A 7073-nucleotide genomic window follows, 5' to 3' on the forward strand; every position below is an offset into this window, starting at 1 on the left:
AATTAAACCGAAACGTAAAACATAAAATAAAATAACTAAGTTGATCTAAGACTCGCGCGTTACGATGAACACGCGTCTATTTTTTCTCGTTTGACAGGTTCATCATAATCTATATATATTATATATCATTACCACTATACAAACCGCAATGCATATATTACAACAACTATTGCATCAATATGTTGCAAATTATATTTATATAAGATTTTGGCTAAATTAATTAGATTATTATAAATAATAATAATTTAAAAATAAAACAACACAAATTTGAATGGATCAAACTGATTGAACATGGTAAGATAATGAAACCATTATTTGATTAGGGCACAACCAGTTAAGCACAATTTACAACCATACATGCGTACAAAACAGATTGAATTTGGTAAGGTAACTAGAGTTTTTACCCGCCGCGCGTTGCGGCGGCGTAACAACTTAAGGATTTCGATTCCGATTAATTGTTTTGAGAAGTCGTCTTCTTCGGTTGTCCTTAGTTATCCGGCATGTTTTGCTAAAACCTCACTGTAAGCCAAAGACAAGTTTTGGTACACTTTGTAATAAACAGACCTGCCTAACACACCAAATCAAAACTAAAAATACATCACTCCTTGCGCATGGAAATAGAGTGTTACGCAGTCAGTAACTATATAGTTCCATAAGAAAAACAGTGTTCAATGCTACACCTGAACATAACTATTAATATTAAAATCATCTATTAACAGCTCACACGTCCTTTATTCAATTATTTGCAACCATGTCCTCTCCCCTCTCCAATTTCCTATATGAATACCATTCTTGACCGCCGCTGACATGTCAATAATAATACTATCATCTCGACTGAAATCTCTTTGTAGTATCCACAATGAAATATCATTCTCAACCAGCTGTTGAATCATTCTTTTTTACGGGCCGGGCTCCAAAGTTCAGGTCAAGCCATAGTTTCCCAAGAACATCAATAGCCCCTGTGGTGTAGCGATGATCGTTTTTTTCTGTTTAAATCTATCTATTACACGATTCAACTGCAGTACAACAATAACCATGTTAAGTAATATTCACATTTTCATATAGATGCTTAAGCTATTAATGTCTAAATGGAGGAACTATAGCACCGCTACTGTGCTACAAATGCTTACTATAGATCAACCTTCACTTTAGGAATCTTATTTCCAACATTTGAAATTTCAAAGAACTTACCATGGTAGTCAACGACTCATTGGCCGGCTTTTCAGTCTTGATGTTCTTCATGTGATTCCTAAACTTGTTTGTTGATAAAACTTGGGATGATTTGGGATTCTGATGAACACATCTCGAGGCGTTTTAGCAGAGGTACTGAGCAGAGCCGATCATAGGCGCCTAGGAACCAATGTAGTTTGACTACAGAGAGGCAATCAAAAACAATCGCCATTAAAGTATCTGCTTGTATAAATCATGACAATCACAAACTTTACCCAATAGGTTTTTACCTATACAAAAACTACAAACATCAAACCTAAATTGACCCTGTCAACTCAAATATACTTCTCTAAACTTAAACTGTTCAATATAACCCGATTTTATACCAAAAAAATCCACACCAATTTCAAAATAAAAAAAAAACCTAAAATCAATGCATCAAAGAGTTTCAAGAACTGGTGGTAAAACTAATCTGAGCCATCGGAAACATACCTCTGTCTTGCCGACGTCGTCGGAGTAACCAAAGTTCAAACCTCTGCTGTTGAAAAAGTTCCCACAGTCCTTCGTTAGCAAAAGCCGTTGTTACCATCGTTCTATCCGCATTCCATTTTGAAAGCACCAGAAAGATCTTCGCCGTTGTGCCGGAACACTTCCGACGGTGGCCGGCTATCGCAGTTCCTCCGTACCCTTACCAACACCTCTATCTCTCTCTCATTTCAAAATGAGGCTAAGCATCAGTTTAGAAGAGTGCAAGACACGTGTAGATTTAAAAGCCTATGACTCACCACAGTGTATCAGAAAAGCAGCTCAAGGGTTTATCTAAACCACTATACCACTTATATTGTACAAATATCATTTCACTGAATCTTCTGTAAACAAACTCAAACTTGAAATGGTCAGATTTACCTTACTCGACGGCTCGGAGTTCTGTGGTGACCGGATTATGTGTAAAACACTCACCTACTCGTCAGAACCAATAGTGTCTACCCAAGCCTGTATCTGGTGACCGAACTGGCGAACGTTTTGTCTGGTAAATCTTGGGGTTAGGCGTTGTAGGAGGGATTGCCAAGACACTGTGTTGTTTAGAGGTTGGCTGGTGTTGTTGAGACGTGCATCAACCTTTCCTTGCCTATGATTGACGCCTTTCTCTTTATCTGTATTCATTAAATGAAAATCTTCTATCGTTTATCTGAAACAGGTTGAAAGTGACCATAAATGTACTTACTATCCGTTAAATCATTGTGCTTCACTCATCTTGTATATACACAACACTTAAGTTGATAGCAAAAGATACGAACCTAAAAACATAATCGTTTATGAGCGCAAATGGTGAAGCGTTATGGGTAACATCGATGTCTACACCATCCTATGACACATAAAGGAAAAATAGTTTGAGTATATGCATCTAAGTAAAAAAAAAAAGAACTTGGTAAGAAATCCAATAACTTTCTACATGATTTCTTAATGAGCATGTTTTACACCAATATTTAAGTAAATAAAGAATTTTGAAATGCTACTCCAAATATCTTATTGAGCTTTTAAAACATCATTTCTTAATCTGTAGGCATTTGAAATAGTGATCCCAACTCTCATTCTTTTTAAATTCTCATTCAAGCATAATAAAGTATTGTTTGTCAAAGAATAAAGTGTTGATTCTCTATCTGCAGCACTCTCTTAAGTAAAAGGATAATGTAGCAAGCATTCACATGTCACCCCTGGCTAGTAAGTCAGAAAAATATATATGTAAATAGATTCATACCATTTTGTCGAACCAAAAAACAAATTTGTCACCTGTTCAAACCAACAAAAACAAAGTTACATAAGCAAAAGATGGACTACAAAAGTCAACATCAAACCTAAAATATTCTACTGTTGATGAATGTATTTGTAATCTAAAAAGAATAAATGTGAGCCACATTTTTCTTTTATACTTTCACTTTTGCCGATATGGTTTTCAAGTTTTCTACAGCATCCAAACAGATATTCAGATTTATTTAGCTACGATATTCGCACCCTGGTTAGCATGGAGTAGGAAATTTTTCGTCAAAAAGGCTAGTTCACCACAGGTGGTTTTGGAGGAAATCAAGCAAGTCCATATCTATGTCCTAAGCGTTGGGCAACATATCATTTGTAATAATGCAATTGTTGGTGTAGTTTTAATTACATACCTTTCATTATCCGTAAAATACAGACTTGGGTGGTTGTTTTTGGCAGTGCGTAGTCTAATTAATTTGTCCAGTAGTAGCTACAAAATTAACAAACTATATGTCATGCTACAATACAAATTAAGTCATAATGAAGTTGTAAAACTAAGAAGAACCCACTGACCCCTCTCTCTTTAATACTTCGACTCTCCGGCCAGCCTCAGAAAGACATGAGAATGGAAACTACAATAACGAAATACAAATGAACCATGAAATTTAAAATTAGTTGAAAGAAATCGGTTAAGAAATACCCAAAAATCATCAGGTTGATCATAATGTAAATAATAATAAAGAAAAAGCAAAGGACCCAATTAGAAACCCTAGGCCCCCTAAAATCCTAAATAACTCCAATTTCTCAAAACTTAGAAGATCATTACAAAAGAAATTCAAAGTAATTAACCTGCCTTGATTTTATGAGCAACCACTATATCCTCCTCCACCTCATTTTTTTTACCACTGGTTCAACCTCGGCTGGTAGGGCAGAGATAAGTAGGAGGTGGCAAGGGAGGAGTCTGGTCGCAGAACCGAGTATTCCAATCATCACCGTCTTCAGCTGGTAGGGCGGTGAAGTTCAGTGGTCGCGGAGTTCACTCATCGCCGTTGTAGGGCGGTGAAGCGGTGGGGACGGTGGAGTCCTGCACTCACATGTCTCTCTCTCTCTGTATATATACATCTCATGAAAGCAAGTCAGCATATACGTGTCAAGCTATAAACTATGTATAACCCTCAAACCAAAAGGTACTGTTAAAGACTTGCACAAAACTCACTAAATGTACATGGTACAACTACATAAAGCCTATTTGTGTTGCAAATTTATAATATATAATGAATGAAACCATTATCTGATTAAGGTACAACCACTTAAGCACAATTTACAACCAAACATGTATACAAATTATTTGATTAAGGTACAAACATTTAAGCATAATTTACAACAAAAGTGCATACTATTTGATTAAGTTACAAACATTTATGCATAATGTACAACCAAAGATGCATACACATGTTACAAATTAATAGTATATAAAACACATGTTCATTGTTAGGGGATCAGGGGTGGTCACTAGTGATAGAATTCTATCACTCTCAATATCCAATCAACTCATGTCATGTTACCACCCAATATTTTATCACTAGTGATAGAATTGTAGTGGTTGTGATCACTAGTGATACAATTCCATCACTCACTAATTTTTTTAATTTTTTATTAAAAATTCCATTTAGGATAAAAGTTAATTCATGATGATTGCATCTGATTTAAAAGATTGTCAGACTCATTAATAACATCACAAGAATTGGAATTTGTCTTGTATGATCATACTTTGAATGGTCAATAAATTGTTTGATATCAAGATTGCATGTGAATTGACATTGAGCATAGTGAAATTTGTGAAGTAAAAAGGTTCAATTAGAAATAGAATGCTTTAAAAATTGTCGGCCATATACTGTTTTAATAATAAAATAGAAGTAAGTTTGCATGTCAAAAACAACAACGTTCGAACTTTTTTAAGTTTTCAACGCGTTAACAGTTCAACGCGTTTTAAAATTAACGAATGATACATACAGGGGCGGTGGTGTTCGTGGTAATATAACGCGTGATGGGGTGGCCATCACGGACCACCCCGCCTGCCCTTAGGGAGTTTTTCTTTTTCCCCGAAACTAGTGTGGTGAAGAAAAATATTTACTAAAATAGTGTTTTTTTGAAAACTATTTATTAAAATATATTTTTTTATTAATTTTTTAATTAATTTTAATTATTTAGTCAAGGTATTCTTTTTTATTTCATTTAATTAATCAATTCTTTGTTTTTTTTTCTTATCCGCTAAATTTAATACGTATTTTTTATTCTTTTACTAGATTATAACCCCGTGTATTACACGGGTTGAATAAATGTAATTTTATATACTAAATAATAAAAATATTATATCTTTAAAACCATGTATTTTCCTATCTATCCCAGTTTGATTTATCAAACTCCTCTTTATCCGAAATCTATTTTGAAATAAACATATAATCTATCTGATTGATTTAAGATATAAATTGAATAACATAATCCACGTTTATCATCATTCTTTTATGAAGTTTAATTGTATTAGTTATGAAATTCTTTGATAATATGATATCAAGATTTTAAAATCTAAATGACTAAAAGTAAATCTATTATATATAATAAATGAAAGTTATTTGGGCCACGTGTCACTTAATTAGGGCATCCTCAGTTCTCTTTTCCCGCCCAACAGTACCACTGCCCTCCTCTATTTATATCATCCCTCATTATTATCTGATTAAGGTACAACTACTTAAGCACAATTTACAACCAAACATGTATACAAATTATTTGATTATGGTACAAACATTTAAGCATAATTTACAATAAAAGTGCATACTATTTGATTAAGTTACAAACATTTATGCATAATGTACAACCAAAGATGCATACACATGTTACAAATTAATAGTATATAAATGCCAAAACTTAGAAGTGAAAGGCAAGATAAATAGAAAGTTGATTTCATATATTGCCGCAATATTCATATGGAACAATACAGGTTAATTTCATATTTAGTCACAATTTTTGTATTAAACATGTCTAGTTAAGTTTTTATGGTCTTGGTAAATTGTTTTATGTGTGCTTTTGGTTCAAATGGTTCATATAACGTGCAATGTTTTTTTTATTTATTTTGTTTAACTTCAAAAGGAAAATCATATTTAATATATTGTCAACTAACTACAATCTAAAACTCAATATATTAAGTATCATTCAATTTAAAAAGTCTACGACATAATGAAATTTTAGCGATGATGATTGTTGGTAGTTTTCCTTTTTGTGATCGGTAATGACAATTTACAGAAAACCAACATATTCAAACTCCGACCATATGATCTACAAATCTTTTGTTTTTTACTACAAAACACAGAATCAACGATTTTACATCTATATATGTATATGAAACAAATTCTGGAAGGTTGACATCTTTTTTTTATGCAGTCACATTACTTTGCAAAGATACCATTAATCAGACATCTGTCACGTACTCATGTATTATGAGAACAAACAAAAATAATGGAATTAAAGTTCCTTGTTGATAATTTATTCGAGCTTTGTAACTTTTTGTATTTATGAACAAGGTTTCAAATTAGTGATGATGATGGTGATGGTGATACTACTTTGAGCATCAGAATAAAATTTATTCTGATAGATGTTACCACTTACTACAATAGATATATATCGCCCCGTATGTACAGTCTTGACTTTCTTTTATTTTTAATTATGTATACATAATTAATAATATGCTATGTTATTAAATATCAGCAACTATGATAAAGTACCTATTGACTCATGTTGTTGGAACTAAATTTAAATCACATAAATCTATGTGAACTATAAGTTTTTCTCCCAACCTATCGATATTGTGAACTATCAACTATATCAATATAATTTCTTCTTTGTGTACTGTACTATGATTTAATCTTTGAAATTCAACATATAATGATAATGTGGGATTATGAAATGTACATCACTATCATGCATTAATCAAATAATATGGCTTTAACCTCAAGGAATATATACGCCATCAAATAATGCAAATATGGAAAAAGACTTGGAGAGCGGGAGGGGGGGGGGGGGGGGGAGGGGCTAGGATAAGGTGTACCTTGTCCCTGGAGGCTTATAAATAGGTGCAACACCCATGCATAAAT

The 7073-nt window shown here is 33.2% G+C and overlaps 1 long non-coding RNA gene across 3 annotated transcripts; it reads right to left on the reverse strand.

Moving 5' to 3' along the window:
- Positions 1–223: 223 nt before the first annotated feature.
- Positions 224–4081, reverse strand: LOC118485472. Of its 3 annotated transcripts, none has more exons than XR_004876252.1 (9): positions 3775–4081; positions 3499–3557; positions 3339–3415; positions 2930–2961; positions 2469–2536; positions 2131–2359; positions 1663–2039; positions 1192–1371; positions 224–1016 (listed from the first exon to the last, which is right to left on the reverse strand). It is a non-coding gene; the product is annotated as an uncharacterized LOC118485472 (long non-coding RNA). The 3 variants fall into 3 exon arrangements; XR_004876251.1 differs by having other exon boundaries at positions 1663–1944; positions 2077–2359; positions 3775–4080; XR_004876250.1 differs by having other exon boundaries at positions 225–1016; positions 1663–2359; positions 3775–4080.
- Between the last annotated feature and the right edge of the window lie 2992 nt (positions 4082–7073).

Source organism: Helianthus annuus, chromosome 13 (genome assembly GCF_002127325.2).
Source record: "Helianthus annuus cultivar XRQ/B chromosome 13, HanXRQr2.0-SUNRISE, whole genome shotgun sequence".
NCBI classification, from domain to species: domain Eukaryota; kingdom Viridiplantae; phylum Streptophyta; class Magnoliopsida; order Asterales; family Asteraceae; genus Helianthus; species Helianthus annuus.